The sequence below is a fragment of the Nannospalax galili genome, unplaced genomic scaffold (genome assembly GCF_000622305.1).
Source record: "Nannospalax galili isolate Female #2095 unplaced genomic scaffold, S.galili_v1.0 scaffold252, whole genome shotgun sequence".
Lineage (NCBI taxonomy): Eukaryota > Metazoa > Chordata > Mammalia > Rodentia > Spalacidae > Nannospalax > Nannospalax galili.
Genome location: NW_008333886.1, coordinates 1,878,936 through 1,896,152, shown reverse-complemented (window position 1 = coordinate 1,896,152; position 17,217 = coordinate 1,878,936).

Genomic DNA, 17,217 nt, shown 5'->3' with positions numbered 1-17,217 from the left:
TCATAACATAAAATATAATACTGATAATTTTTGTTAAGCAATTCTTGATAATATATTAAGTACTATCATGACTTTTTGAATTTCAAGATCTTATACATGTATTCTTAAGCATATTTACTCTATCTTTGTCCATGATTAAACACTCATGATTATTATTCTCAACTTTTAGTATGAATAAGCATATTTCACTTACTACTTTAAAATAATATGAAATTGCAATAAGGGTTTTTCATTAAAATGTTTCTATTAAATCAGATAAGAAAGGACATTCAGTGTGTGGTTAACAGGTTCTCTCCCCAATAGGTATAAGTTGGTGGTTCCCTGATTGAAATAATGAGCTATAATTTACAAATGAAATTGTTTAGGAAGGAAACTATGGGAAACAAGCACCGACTCTGGCTGTGGCTTTGAGAATGAAGGAAGCAGACTAAGAGTTAGAACTAGTCTGTGACCCATGGTTTCATACAACCACTGATTCAGGAGATCTCCGCACAGTGGTTTCAGTGCTCCATAATCAGAAGCCAAATACCGAGTTGCAAATGGGATAAGAGAGAAGGCAACCATGTCATACAAACACACAAACCATCAACTTTAAACTCAATTGAACAAAACAAGGGTAGCCACCCAGGGAATTGTGTCATTCCTACATCCAGACACTGTGAACGTCACTTAGTGATGTCAATATCTAATACATCAAAGGCAGGTTTCAGTCTCAATAACTGAACAGATGTGACAAGAATTCATAGATTCAAGGAGGAGATGTGTCAACAACTGCCTTGACTTGGGGGCAGCTCATTAACCTAGTGCAGCCTTTCTTGGGGAGGCAGCAGAATTCTCATGACCCAAGGCTTTTTTCCTGCTTCTATGCTCATTTGACATGTTTGTATCGTGGTTTCTTTGTTATTCTGCTTTCCGTTCAGTCTTAGCACTATCAACCTCTCATACAACTATTGTTAAATTAAAATTTTACTACTCATTTTATAAATTTCTACAATGTATTTCAATCATATTCACCCTCCAAATTCCTCACATCTCCCCAACTCCTAATCCAAACAATTTTGTGTCTTCATTTTTATTATAAATCCATCCAGTGGCTGCTCTCATACTCTTGTGAGCGTGTAAAGCATGGTTGGCCTACCAGGGATCACACTCTTTCAGAGGAAATTGACCTTCCCTCTCCCAGCAGGTATCAGTTGCTGATGGTTCTTCAGCTGTGGTGGGAACTTTGTGTTCACTCCTCTTTTCCATGCCAGTTTTATCTGGTTTGAGCTTTCATAGGTCCTGTACATGCTCTCACAACACACTGTGAGTTCATAGTCCTGCTGTAGATGGAAAATACTCTGTTGTATTTAATACTCTGTTGTATTTATCCATTGCCTCTGGCTGCAGAAATCTGTCTACTGTTCCACAATGAACCCTGAGCCATGGGGTGATAGGACATGACATAGTGCTAAATTTGTACAGTATTTACTCCTAATATATTCAAAACCTTGGATTAGTGCATCTCTCATCTCTCAGTAGAGATAGTTCTTTCTGCATCAGTTGCCGATTAACACAGACTCACACTTGTTGTAGGTGCAGAGAATAAGAGACTTCTGTGTTCTTAGTCATTAATGTGATATGATTCTGAATATCTAATCATGTCTATTCATTCATCTAAAAAGTATTGATAATTATATACCTTGAAGGCACATTGCAAGGGTCAGTTACGATGCATTAGAACACCCTGTCTCAGGTTTATTAGAAGTTTCAATAAGTACATGTAATAAGAACATTGTGCTTATTCAAAAATGATAGCACATTCAGAATTGGAGTAATAATTCATCTAAATACTGCTCATTTGTGTGTATGTAGCTTAATGAAGGCCTAATTTAATTTGGTTGGTTATTAAGAAATCTAATATTGTTCAGTGGAAATGATTAGCTTAGATAGAAAAGTTAATCCTGAGGGTTCGGCAGTTTACAACATACAAAATTATTTATTGCCTTGCTAAAATAGAACAAAACACAATCCCGCTCCTTAGATACTCAGTATCTACGATAACAGGAAAGGTCCTGGTTCTTTGTCATTAGAGTTGTGTCGGTGTAGATTCAATGGGCACAGAACTGTTTTGCTCATTGGAAAATGATGGATGTCATGTTTAAGGGATATGTTTTAATGTGTGCAGTGATGAAAGTTGTACTTTGTTCTTCTCTTCTCCTGGAATAGACATGTATTTATTCTCTCCAAACATTTTCTTTCTGATGCATGATTCCTTTGATTCTAATCTTGTTTCCTTTCTCATCATATTTTAGTTTGAACTAACAGTATTTTCTTTCAGAGCACATAATATCAATTTGGAAAGAGCTGGAAAGGTAAGCCTCAAAGAGGAGTCCTGAGAAAATAGATGGATAACAGGTTGTTCTTCCTTAAGCTTCTTTTTTATTTTTAGGGCCTACATAAATTATAGCTGTGCTGTGTGCAAAAATAAAGGAATGACAGGTAACTGAGCAGTCCATGCTTCCAAATTCTCACGTTTGTTTAATAGTTTTGTTGGATTAAAAAGGGTTTTGTTTTATGTTTCCTTAATGAAGAATCTAATTATATTAGCAATTGAATCATTTAAGTCAGTGTGAATCAGAAACTCTGGAATTTGCTACCAACATTAAAATATACTATTTTTCAGATATTCAAAAACTGTTTACAATTAGCTTACAGTGTAATTGTACATATGTCACTGACATCACTACAAGATTACAGTAGCACTTACATTTCAACTACTGATGTGCACAACAAATGTAGCATTCCTTTTCCCCCCATAAAATTATCATATTTTTTCTTTGTATCTATTCCATTAGGGGAATAAGAAAAAGTTTTAAAAATTTTTGTTGTTTAAAAAAGTTTGTTTTTCTCTCCTAAATTTTAAAGACTTCTTCCAGGCTATTTTCCTTCAGGACGACTTGTGGGAATGGAGAGCCTTGCATTATCTCCCGGTATTGAGAGAAAAATAAGAAACAGGGCAAAGTCTCCACCCTTTATTTAAAAAATACTATGAATTGAGCACTTATTTTAGGAAATATCTCCTGAACACTGAGAATTCGCCTTCCTGTCTACACAACTCCCCATCTCATTCCTTGAAAATTTATCCAGGTATAATCATGATAGATGGAGTAGCCTGTGTGAGAAGTTATATAAACAAGAGTCAGATGGAAATGTTTCAAAATAACCACACAAGTCATAACTACATACACACACACACACAACTTCCTCATTTCAGTTAGACAGCATGTAGATGCCTATGTAGATGCCTTGTTAGTGTGTGTGTGTGTGTGTGTGTGTGTGTGTGTGTGTGTGATGTATGCACACACATAAGTGTTAATGCAGGAGCATGATAGTCAAAGGAGGGAGTTAGGTCCCACTCTGCACCTAATTACTGTGAGGCAGAGTCTTTCCTTTAACCTGAATCTCAGGCTTTAAGACAAGGGAGTTAGCCAAGGAGACACAGTGATTCTACTATTTCATTCACTTTGGTTCTAGGGTACAGACATATAATTACAAAGGTTGCAGGATACAAACCCAGACCCTCATGTTTGAACAGCAATTGCCTTAATTACAAATCTGTCTCCAGACCCCAAAATTTCAGATTTTCATACAAAAGAACAAAGACTCAGAAAACTAAGAGCCAGAAATTATTTGGAAAAGAGAAATATATACTAAACAGAGTAAGTGTAAAATCTGCCTCGTCTCTGCTTCATCATGACCTAGAGGCCAGATTTATTAAACACACAAATATACTGTAAGGGACTGATCGGACAACACCATCATCCATGACTATGATTATCTTTAAAATTGCAAATTGGAACATTACACAAGATATTCCAGAAAATAATTCAATATCTCAGTTGAGTAGACATATTCTTTGAAACCTCTTGAAAAATATGAAAAAAATAAATAAATATCCTCCTACAGCATATGCTTTGAATCAAAAAGGAGTACAAACTACAAGAAACATTCAGTGTTTCAGCCCATAGGATAGGAAATGCTCAGTCCACAGGTTAACTAATTAATTAATGTGTGTAACAATGATAAATGGGATATTCAAGAAAGGATTTATGGATTCATATTGAGCTACATATTCATACGCATCGATACACCAGTGCCTATGGACCTCTGCAGACACTAGTTGATGCAATTCATCCTCATTAATAACATGGTTATAATTTGGTATCAATGCAGTACCTGCCATGCTACAATTCTGCTCAGTATTCTGAGTGCTGGCAGTTATGATGAAGCTAAGGGTTGTCATGATCTCTGCCTAGAGAAACATACAAACTCAGATCATAAAATGGGAGCTAGAAGCAAGGACTCAAACAGAGGTTTTACAGTGCATTCGTAGTAGATTCATTCACAGTGGTCAAATGGTGGAGGAAACATAACTGTCCAAAGGCAACAGAATGAAATGGAAAAAGGACAAATCATAACGTAATTGCAATGTGACCTTTCTATACTGCTTAGCAATGACAGTACCGCAAAGTCAGTGCCCAGATGGCTTGTTGTTGAAAGATAGCTTGCTCCAGTAAATTGTTTTGTTTGACAAATTCATATGTCTTCACAGTAGGAAGGTGTGATAGTTTAAATGGATCCCCCGAGTATTTGAACACCTTGCCTCCAGCTGGCGGCACTATTGGTGGAGGTTTAGGAGGCGCTACCTTGGAGGACGCATACAGTTGGCGGGATTTCAGTCTCTCTCTCAGCTTCCGGTACCTGTTTGAAGAAGTGAACCCTCACTTTCTACCCTGGCTGCTCCTGCTGCCTCCTGCCATGCCTGCCTCACCATGATGGACTCCCACGCCTTTGAAAATGTAAGGCAAATAAGCTTCCATCTATGAGTTGCCTCAGACATGGTGTTTTATCATAGCCACAGAAAACATAATACAGAGGTGCTTAATACGATATTTTAATAGCTTTGAAAAATCACTGACATGTGTGTTTTAGTATTTCTATCCTCCAATGATTGTTCTAGCATCAATTTTGTAGTGTTGCCTTTACCCTATAGGTTTGCTTTGGAATGTAAATTGACAGAAGAGAATAATTTAAGTTAAATGTAATGAGTCACTGTAATAACTTCTCTAGCATCCTTTATTTTGGTTTGAAACAAATCAGAGCTAGAAGGCTAATGAGAAATAAAGTGAGTAGAAATGAATTTAAACTATTTCAATAATTTTCTTTTGTTCTTTATGATTGAATTTCACATTAGGGAAAAAGAATAGTAACTTAATATTAAACAGTAATTCAAGTACAGAGAAGAGAAAGAAAGGTGAATGTATGAGACAAAATAAATAAAATATGTGAGATGAATTCTGTCACTTTAATTTTTTTCCTTCTTGGGCTGGAGAGTGGTTCAGCAGTTAAGAGGATTGGCTGCTCTTGTAGAGGACACAGGTTCAAGTCCCAGCATCTACATGGCTGCTAACACCTACCCATAACTCAAGTTCTGGGGGAATCCGAAGCCATTTGCAAACTTCTGCAGACATCACACAACACAGATGCACAACATGAAGACAATACACTCATGAACACAGAATAAAAATATAGTTAAAAACTAAATTATTCCCTCTGTATTTCTGAAAAAGAATAACAAAGTGGGTAGTTCATAACATGCATGTGCTTATTTTTTAAAGGGGGGGTTAAGTACTTTTATAGAGGCTTATTAAATGTTATAAATTTAGCATGGAAGGATAGATGTTATTAAATTAGGAATACTCATATAGATAACACCTATATGAACTATGACAATGAGCAAGTTTCAGGAAATGAAAAAGCCCAGAAAAAAACTTAGAGAAAGAAATGCTGCCTGATATTTGATATAAGGAAATACCGTAATGTCTTAGAACTCACTTATGGGACGATTGGGTATGATTTATAGGAGAAAAGCATGAATGAACTTGATAAGTCCCTTAAAAGACATGACTTTCTATCCTTGAACAAAAAAGATTTGGAAGAAGTTACTGATAACGTGCACTATTCTCAAGACTTATATTAGCAGTTTTGAGTATTATTAAGATAGATGCATAGAAGCCCAAAAACATAACTAAGATGGAACAGTATCTGCACATTGAAAGTATCAGTCCTGAGGAGCCTATAAAACGCTGCTTAGCTAATATGCCCAGAAGACTGCATGAGTGTGAGTTTATCTCTGCTTATCTAAAGCTTCAGATCTCAAGGCTAATGAAGAGATATGGACAGCTTTCTTCAGCATCAGCTGAGCGCTTTAATGGCTAGAGATTAATTAGTTTCCAAGGCAGCAATCTTTAGGGACTTCCACTCCATCAAGGAAAAAAAAGACTTGGCATAAATCTATGCCACCAAACAGAAACTATAAAACTAGTCAAAGGGTACGTTTGCTCCTTGAGGAAACTGCAGGGGAAAGTTCTGGATTTAGTGGTTCATTCACTTAATTAGAAAGGTCAGGAATTTAATTTTCTTCTCCATGTAAATCACTGTTGAGAAAAGCATCTGCCACATCTGATATTTCCAGGGCCATAAATTTAAATGAATTAATCATTCTGCTTATTCAGAAATTCCGGAGTGATAGGCATTTGCCATTGGGCTGAGGATTCCCAACTCATTGATTTTGAGATGTGAGAGGAGATTGCAGAGGGTGTGAAAAGATTTAAACATTTTTTTTTAAAAAAAAGTCAATCTAGACTTATTTTCTATCTTTATCTTTTCACCCTGCCATAAAACGTGAATTACATTATATGTACATAACTCTACAATAACATTAGTTTACAGTGTGAATGTTATTTGTGCTTAATCACAGCTTACACAGGCACCATGATTTTGAAGTATGCTTGAACCTGAATTTAATTTTCACATTCAACCTTTTAGAATTGTAATATATCATTGACTGTGTCAAGTTCCTTAAAGGTAGGCTGGCGATATAATTTGTCATTTCAAGAAACTTGTTTTTCAGGGTGGAAAAACACCCAAAAAGTAAGTGAATCTCTAGGTAAAACAAAGCCAGTAATGCTTAAACTAGGAAGTATGGGCACCCTATCTAAAACGGAAAAGTATTTCTGCTTTTTAAGTGGGATCTACTAATTATGTAAATGAAAATTTTCATTATGACATTTATAGGCCATCATATAGTCTACTCAGTTCATAATAACCAGTCATTTTTCTTATCCAATTTCTTCCACTTTTGTTTTTACATCCAAACATATATTCACATTTTAATATCTCTCTCTATATATATTTCCCTCTTTCTTTTCTGGCACACTCACACACTCCACACACACAAGAGAAAACATGATACCTGTATAATTTGCTAGTGGGCAGTTAGTTTTCTTATTTAAATCAAGACTGTGACCCCGGAGGTGCTCACTGTCTATAATAGTGAAAGCATCTCATCCTCCATTTCTGTTTCTATTTTAGTGAACATAGCTTAGTCAAGACTTGTTTTCCTGAGTGACTAGACAGTAGGTGTGAGTGATGGAGTCATACTGAAACTGACACAGTGAGGTATCAGATATTAGAGGGCAGGGCTTCCACAATGGTGCTTGTCACATAGGATATTCTGAGACTTCTCATGTAAATTGCTTGTAATGCCATCTGATTTGTCTTTGAGAATCACCTACGACATTCTGCTTTAAGGAAGATTGGAGAATGGTACTGACCTGGAAACTACTTCCCCAAAACGCTAGCTACCATAGCTTTGGAAAGCACTATGCAAGGTGTTAAGGGATGACATCAATCGATGGTCCAACACCAGCTTCAACACCAAATAAGCTCATCAATGATCTGCAGTAGTGGCACTTCTATCTTGGGGCCAATTAACAGCTACCTAATTGAACTAAAAATCCACTCAATGGAAGGAAACTCATTTGTGGTGCTGTAAACATAGGCAAATACACATGGATGGAGAGGTCATGGATCTTAGAAAAAAAATGCCAAACAGTCATATCCTTAGACTAATATAATTACATACTATGTGCAAAATATATTATACTTACAAACACCTATCCCAGTCATCACTCATTAAAGAAGTTTCTTTTGCACCAGAAGACTATTACAGAGTACCACAACTGGTCACACACAGATGTTGTCTGTGAATTGCCCAAGTCTAGGTGGCACATCTACAATGCATCTAAGGCTCACAGAATATAGAAAAGGGGTGAAGAAGAAAACCATGACTCTCCCAAATCTCATAAATGAAGCTCCCTCATGCAACAGAGGGTCAGGAACACAAAAGGTCACAAAGAGCCAAAGTGTAGCAATCAAGAGTCTGCAGAATGCTGGTCCTTGGACAGGACTGCTATATCAGGAGTCCAGGGCTCAGAGACCACCGAAGGAGAAGAGGCAGAAAGACTGTAAGAGCCAGGAAGGAGGTACATGACCATATCGAAACTGAATCCTAAATTCTCCTGGAACTCTGCTCATATGAACGTACAAAAATGGTGTCAGCATGCACAGGACCCATGCAAACTAAAGCAGACAGAAAGCAAGCATAGACCTGGGGAAATAAACAGCTTACCCTAATCTTAGCTGAAGAAATATTGGCAGCTGTCAAGTGTTCCTCCAGAAGAAACAGCAACATCTGAATGCCTAAACCCTAAGAGACTCCACAGAGGGAGAAACGGTAACCCCTTCCACCCAATCTGTCAGCTTCAATTGCATAAGGGGAAGGGTGTAAGGGCAGACACAGAGGAAGCTGGGGAGGTCGCAGGACTTCACCACCTCGGCGGCATTCTGGCAGCTGCTGATCTGAAAAGCTGAGGCTAGTTGTAAGGAAAAGAGCCCATGGGTGCGTGCCTCTTTAAGTGACCCTCTCCCGGGCATCATAAGCTTTGTTGGCAAGCCCAAATAAATATCTTTATTCTTAAAACTGTTGCTTAGAAAGACATTGTGTTTGTCTGTCAGGTTGTAAGGACAGAATGGGGTCACAGCATACCTCACAGAGGTCCTGGAAGTTCAGGGAGTGCAGGCCTCCCAGAAGAGAAGTTTGCTTTACAGCAACTGATTCCTGCTAGGTGAGGAAAAAGTGATCTTCCTAAAGCAGGGCACTCTAGGTAGGCTGACGAGACCTTGGTAGATGAACTTGTAATGAGGCATTCAACCCCTTACCCACATTCAGGTAATACACACATACACATAAATAAAATGTTGAAAATGTAAAAAATTAAAACACACACATACACACACACAAGAGATACTGTGTATTAGGGTTCTCAAGAGGCACAGAACCAATAGAATGAATATATATTAAAAGGGGATTTATAAGACTGTCATACAGGATTTGGTCTAGGTTTCAGTGATGGATGCATTCACACTGGAGAAACTGATAGTTTCTTTTGAACTGGTAGTACCCCAGTTCAAAGGCTGGAAGCCTCAGCAGTCAGTGTTGTGCTGAAGAACTGGAGAGACACTCATCTTCAATTACACTGGAGACCAAAGAAGCCAGGTCCTAATGTCCTTGAACAATGGCAGGAGCAGTAGCCTCAGAAGCAGAAGCAAGATGCCAGTAGATAGATGGGCTTGCAAGGATAACATCACAGCAAGCAAGAACAAAGCAGAAACTGTTCTCTTGTGGCCTTCATTATACCTGGACTGCCACTTCCACTGGAAAGTGTATCCTCCATTTAGGCTGGGTTTTCCTATTCCAATTAAATTTATCAAGAAAATCATTCCGAGGTATGTCAGATGGTTTGTATGTGATTAATTCCAGACCAAATCAAACTGTCAACCAAAATTAATCATCACATATTGTAAAGACACATAGAATGTGGTATCCACTAATCTTAAAAATCTAAGGGGAGGTGCTAGAAAGGTGGCTCAGACGTTAAGAGCACTGACTGCTCTTGAAGAGGACCCAGCTTTGATTTCCAGCACCCACATGGCAGCTACGAACCATCCTTAACTCCAGTTCCAGGGTAATTGGAAGCTCTCTTCTGACCTCCACGGCATTGCATGTCATGCATACACTCACATACATGCAGGCAACACACTCATACACATAAAATAAAAACAACAAATAAAATATTTTTTTAAAAATCTAAGTGGAGCATAAGCAAGGAATATTTCTATCATGAATTGACTATTCACAGTCTGTGTATGCAGGTTAGCAAAATTATATGGGGCTTGTAGAAAATACATCTTCTGTGGTATGATCCTACTTGTTTCTGCAGGAAGTTTTAGCAAAATTATTTATGTGGGGCTTGTAGAAAACACATATCTTTTGTGGCATGGTTCTACTTGTTTCTTCAGGAAGTTTTAGACTAGACTCTACACACTTTGGGTAAGAGATGGTTATGGCAGTTATTGTGGAGGGTCAGGAGACTGGGCACTAGGACTGAATAAAAAGTGTCTGAGCTAAGGAAACCGAAGGAGGGAGAGAGGGTGAGAACTATGGAAACAGTGTTGCATCTTATTATCACTGTGCTTGAATGAGTAGAAAATTCAATATAAAACCATAAAATATGTATAGCAGAGATTGCTCAGCTCACAAATGTTTGCCTACAAGCTTGAGGAAGTAAAGTTGGACCCAAGAAACAACTTAAGAATCCAGGAATGGTGGTACTAGCCTGAAATCCTAATCCTGAGGTGGCAGAGGCCAGAAGATACTTAGAATTTTTGTGCCAGGCAGTCTACCCAAATTGTTGAGGTCCAGATTGAGTTAGAGACCCTATCTCAAAGTGTACAGTGGAGAGCGATTCGAAAAACATAAGATGGAGACCTTGGGTTTTGACAAGCAAATACATCTGCATAATCACATGACTTCAATGCATGTCCACATTCACACACACAAGGATGTAAACACAAAAATATTCAAAAGTGCTCAGTAATTATTGGGATAATAAAGTCAAACAGCATCAGTGCCTTGCAACCATTTCTTCTTTGCCCTCACTTAAATATTGACTGTCTTATCCTAGTAACTTATCTGTGGGGACAATAATTAATCCCATCTTCTTTACAGAGATAAAAGTTAATAGAGGGAAAAGTTCCTCGAGGCACTTTGAGTTTTTCATGTGAAAACACTGTAACATTCCAATAGAGGAGAGTCACTGGGGCATGAGCTCCAACATGGCCAAGGGGAGAAGCAGCCTTTGCGGTGACAGCAAAAAAGAAAATAGCAACAAAAACCGAACATTTAAAACACGTATTTTGAGTTTTTTTCAATTAATGTAATATAAAATATATTTATTAAAGTTCTCTAATAAATATATTTCAAAATGATTTTATGTTTCTTATAGATTTACTTATTTATGGAAAGTTGCTTGAGCTTAGCAAGGGATTGTAGAAATGTATTGTTAGGGCTGAGTACACAGCCATCCTGTATTCTGACCTTCTTCAGCATTCATGAGTCCACAGCCACCTTTATTCCCTCCAAAGAGAATCTATTAAGAAGTAAAGTAGTTCCTGCCCACTGAGCAACACTTAATTTAGGTTACACAGCTGCTGATTATTCCCAAAATAAAAGGGCTACTTCTGCACCAGTAGAGATTATTTATGTGGCCAGTTGTTGATGTGGGTCCTAGACTTCACAGCTGGGTGGAATCATTGACTGGTTCTTTCTTTTTGTATAGTATCTTCTGATACTGTGATCTAGTCTTCTGGAAGAAAAGTTGAGGCGAGGTCAATTCTAGCTCAAATGATCCAAGGCCTCTGTGTGACGTCTGTCTTGTCTTCAGCAAAGTGCCTTTCCCTCAAGTAGTGGGAGGTCATCAAGGGCTGTGGCAATAGCCTGTGTTACTTTGGAGTCTCTTGCACCACTCTGATGAAAAATTGAAGGGGGCTTTTCCTTTCCTGACATTGTTTTTTGTTTAGGGGTTTTTCTGTTTTGTTTTGTTTTTGCTGTTGCTTTTGTTGTTGTTGTCCAGACTTCAGCTACCCACACACACTACTGTGTATTTTTCACTTTTGAACAACTGCATCTCCCTCTGATTTTTCAAACCACCTATGTATTATTTTTCTCTTCTCACGCTCTTCCTGTATCGCCCCCATGTGTGGTACTATAACTAAAAATAGCCAAATACACATGGATCCCAGAAAAAAAATATTTTTCACATCCCTAGACCAATATAATTTCTTACTGTATTAAATATGTATTCTTGTATTTTCAAACAAATGTAGCTCTCACCACTCATCAAAGAAACATATTTTTCAATGGATGGATACGATTGCAAAGTTCCACAACTGGTCAAATGCAGAGATAAAGGCTCTGTGAGGTGCCCAGGCCTAAGTGACATACCTGTAATGCAATCAACAATCCACCTAAGTCTCAGGGAGTGTAGGGGAACAGGGGCAGAAAAAACATTAATTCATCTCTCAACTCTCACCAGTTAAGCTTCATCCTGCAACAGATAAAGAATAACAGAGTAAACGAAAACAGACCAATCTATACAGAATAAGAGACTGCAGAGCTCTTATTCCCGGAAACACACCTCCATCAAATTTCTTCCACCCAAGGTGAGGAACCAGTAAACAAGTGGAGAAAGTTTGTGAGCCAGAAGTGGTTGCTGACCACATGGAAATAGAGCTCCAAACAGTTTGGAAGTTCTGTGAACTCACAGCAATGATACCAGCATGCAGAAGACCCATTTGGGGAAGTGGGTAAGAAACCTTAGCTGAGGAAATATTGACAACTGATACATACCATGGCAGGAGCAGTCAAATTACTTTAAGAGTGTGACACTAGATAGGTTATCCAGGGTCCAGTTGATGGATTCACACAACAAAGATTATTTGGGGAAATAAGTTGACTCATGGGGCTTAATATATATGACAGAGTACATGAAATTCACAAGGAGTCTCTAAGTGGGGTGAGGATAGGCATGGGAGTCTAAATACAATCAAAACATATTGTACTAAATTTACAAAAAAATCAATTAAAATATACTGATGACTTTACTCTTTGGCTATACTTTCCTTTTGGGCATTTAAGGCCATACAGTTGGCCCAAATAAATCAATTTATTTTTACCCTTAAGGTCATTTGAGGGTCTGTTCCTCAAGAGTTACATGGGCTTGGGAGGAGCTCCTAGCTCCTTTCTTTTACCAGTTCCATCTATGTGAAGATAAGACAAAGGTCCTGCTCGACCATGTCTGGCTTCTCTTGGAAACATGAATGAGATGTTTCCTCTGAGTTGACCCTAATCTTTGTACACTGGATACTGGTTCAAGTCCATCTTGTGGGTCTCCATGGCCTCTCTGAACAAGAGGACAGGTGACTCACCACAGTTACAGACGTTTTGAGAAATGTTTCTAGTCCCCTGGAATTTAGTCAACCTTAGAGGGAAAGGGACAAAAACTGTCCTTTAATTCCTTCTGAATTGATTAGTATGGGCCTCAAACTAAGGCTGTTAACCATCCAATAAGGTTAGTTACACCAGTCTGTTACTTCTAATTATCATGTGCTATGCAGATAAGGCTTGTCTAAAAAACCAAATATTCTCAGATAAACTTTGACTAGATATATATTTTGTTCCTTAAACTAGTTGACTAAACTAAGACCATAGACATTTTTATTTTTTTACTTTATCATTCTTATTTCATGTGTATGAATGTATGTCAGTGCCCCTGTGTCATGCAATGCCGCGGTGGTCAGAAGAGGGCTTCCAATTCCCCTGGAACTGGAGATAAGGACGGTTCGTAGCCGCGATGTGGGTGCTGGGAATTGAACTCATAGGCATTTTAAGACTATGTGTATATTATTTTTGTCTCATCCTTTATACATCATAAAAAACCTAAGCAGACCTTCAACACTTGCTTAGGCTTTCTCATTTTTTCTATTTTGGAAAATATCTCCATTCCCATATCCTTTTAACATCTTTTACATTCTTGTTTACTTCAAAAAAAATATGTATACACACTAGCATTAACAAATTACATTTTCCATATGTCATAACACTTATTTTCCTGGGAAGGCTAAGCAATGCTTATTCCCTTTGAAGGTTCTAATGTCAAGTCAATGTTTGATTAAAGTTTTACTCAGGAACCAATGAATTTATTGAAGAGTACTTATCAAGATAACCATGGGGTTTCTGAGGTGTATGTATGACTTGAGGGTATACACTCTGGAAAGCCTTTACCAACCATAGGTCATGCCTTCTCTTCCTAGCCTTCCCCAGATTTTATAATTTAGCCCTTCCCAAATCCAGGAGGCTATGTGTGATTAGGGTCAAATTACAATCAATTGGCTGGAAAGAGTGGCTGGATAATGCAGTTAGGTCCAATCACCCTGCTTGGCCCTCCTATAATGAATGAGCAAAACTGTCAACAAGCCCAATTGTGATGAAGTTTAGTGAAGTCTGGCATATTTGTTAGAGACAACTAAAGCAATGTATGGTTCTCAGAGTTTGGATTCATTCCTGGCTTTCAAATTAATACTAAAGGTCAAGTATTAAAACTATACTGTGGATTAGAAACATCGAAAACCTTTCCTTTATCGTTAAATGAATAACTATACTTTCCCAGGGACCAGTGGAAAATTTAAAAATGTTGAGGGTTCAGGGAAAGAAAAATAGTTCCTGAACAAGCTGAATGTCTTCCTATTCTTCATAAATATATAAATATGCAAATATATATTTCCTTCCATCTTATTTATAATCAATAAAATAAATACATAGGGGCTGGAGAGATGGCTTAGTGGTCAAAAGCACTGGCTGCTCTTACAGAAGACACAGAGTCAGTTAACTATTATTAAGAAACATTCACTGAAATTCAAGATGCAATATTATTGTGTTTAATTATAAATATATCTTTAAGAACTAAGAACGTTATAATACATAAAATAAATGATGAAGAAAAAATGTATATAGTAAGGAGATTTGTTTGGGGATATAGGAAAAATTAAAAACAGATTACTGAATTTAAAGTTTATGCTTACTACAAAAAGAACTTTAATTTTCTGATTTTTAAAATTTTATTATTTTTATTTTACATGTATGAGTGTAATGCCTGCATGTGTGTAAGTGCACCTGTGTCATGAAATGCCTGCAGATGTCAGAAGAAGGCATCAGATGCCCTTGACTTGGAGTTACAGATGGTTGTCAGCTACCATGTAGGGCTGGGAATTGAACCCAGGTCCTCTAAGAGCAGTCAGTGCTCTTAACTGTCGAGCCACCTCTTCAGCCCTGTGACAGGATTGTTGGAACAATGAGAATTTAATCAGTTTGTTGATGATTTATAAGCTCAGCTATGAGCAACATTTACAATCATGTGAAGCTCGGTATTTTATAGATAAAGATAAAAGGATGCATTATTTGACAACAGTGTAAAAGAAGATTAGGTGGGGATGAGCTTCAAGAGAAAAGACTTTAATTGATATGTATATTGGTTCTTATAGCTACTTGTGTGTGTTTGGAATTCTCCCTCATACAATACATTGATATCTATCTATCAATCTACTAGATAAAATTCCTTCTGGGAGGCACAAACGACATCTGGCCTTCTCCTCCCTGGTCATTATGACAAACTGAGGTACAATTTCTCAAAATTACTTCTGGGAAACCAGTGAGTTTTGGGGCTTATACAGAACAATGGGTGATAATTTGCATTCAGGGGTGTGGGTGTTCCCGTCCTAAGGCCACACTGTGAAATCTCCATCTAGGCATGGATAATGGCTTCCACTCAGCAGCACAAAATGGCTAGAGAGCCTCCTTAAGGCTTCATAAAAAACCTAAGCAGACCTTCAACACTTGCTTAGGCTTTCTCATTTTTTCTATTTTGGAAAATATCTCCATTCCCATATCCTTTTAACATCTTTTACATTCTTGTTTACTTCAAAAAAAATATGTATACACACTAGCATTAACAAATTACATTTTCCATATGTTGTAACACTTATTTTCCTGGGAAGGCTAGCAATGCTTATATATCCTTAGTACCACCCATATTTTACTGGTTGGTTAGGAGGTGTGGCTGATTGTCCTTTATCCTCCTTTCTTGTAGAGCAATTACAGTTTACAGTTAACAAATTTGGTCTAGGCAAGAGGGTGCAACCAAGCTTAGGAAAAAGGTACCTGTCCAAAATCTCCTGGTGGGAGGACAGACAGACAGACAGACAGACACACACACACACATACACATATATCATATACATCTTCAAAAATAAAAATAATTATAAACAAAGCTTTTTAAATATTTTATTTACAATTTTTATTTCAGGTATATGAGTGTACTGTCTGCACGTATGTAAGTGAACCCCTACCCCTGTTGTACAATACCTGTGGAGCTCAGAAGATGGTGTCAGATTCCCTGGAACTGTAGTTACAGGTTTAGCCACCATGTCAGCACTGTGAACAGCAGGCAGTGCTCTTAACCACCGAACCACCCCTACAACCCCTAAAATAAAACTATCATGTATGCATATTAAACAGTTTCCTCAAAGTTTTAAAGTATATATGGTGAATTTTTAATAATTCTCTTGAGCATTTTTAGTAAATGACAAGATCTTATATTAATGGAAATGTAATTCCTGATTTACAAAATTAAACACAAAGAATAAATAGACTATTTTGCCTTAGCTTTATAACTTATAAAGCAATACTAAAAATATGTACATAAATTGTAATTCACCAAAAATATTTTATGTATTTGGAAGAAAAAATGAAATATTCTTGTATTTTCCTTATAAATAAACTCAAGCTAAATTACAAATCCATCACAATAGACTTTCAACTGTTACTCAGGTAAAGTACTTACATCCCATTCTGGGAAGAAAGGTAATTTCAAAGGCTAGACAACTTAGGAGAGTCTATTTCAATTCAGTTTTGAGATTCAATAAAAATAATTTTGTTTGAACCAAAAAAATAACAGCTAATGACCACTAGTATTTTTTCAGAACTACAGTTGACAGAGAATTGGGAAATAGCTTACTCTAGACCTAACATTTCTGCAAATTTCAAGTATTCAGTTGTATTTTAAAAATAGGTTTTAATAATCCTATGCAGGTCTTACAGTAAAAGAAGAATGAAGAAATGTATAATACTAGGCATGTAGCTGTGTTGTAAAGTGTTTGGCTAACAACTATAAAGCCATAAGTATAATTAATATTATTGCAAAGGACAAAAGTAAGCAATATACACCATATTTTTTCTCATACATTCCACAGGGTGATGAATCGAGAAGGATAAATAAGGAAATGAGAAATGTTCTTTAAGGAATAGATATTAAAAGAAGACAGGGGGAATAAATTTTAGTGATCTATTGCACAAACTATATTTCAAATAATTAAATA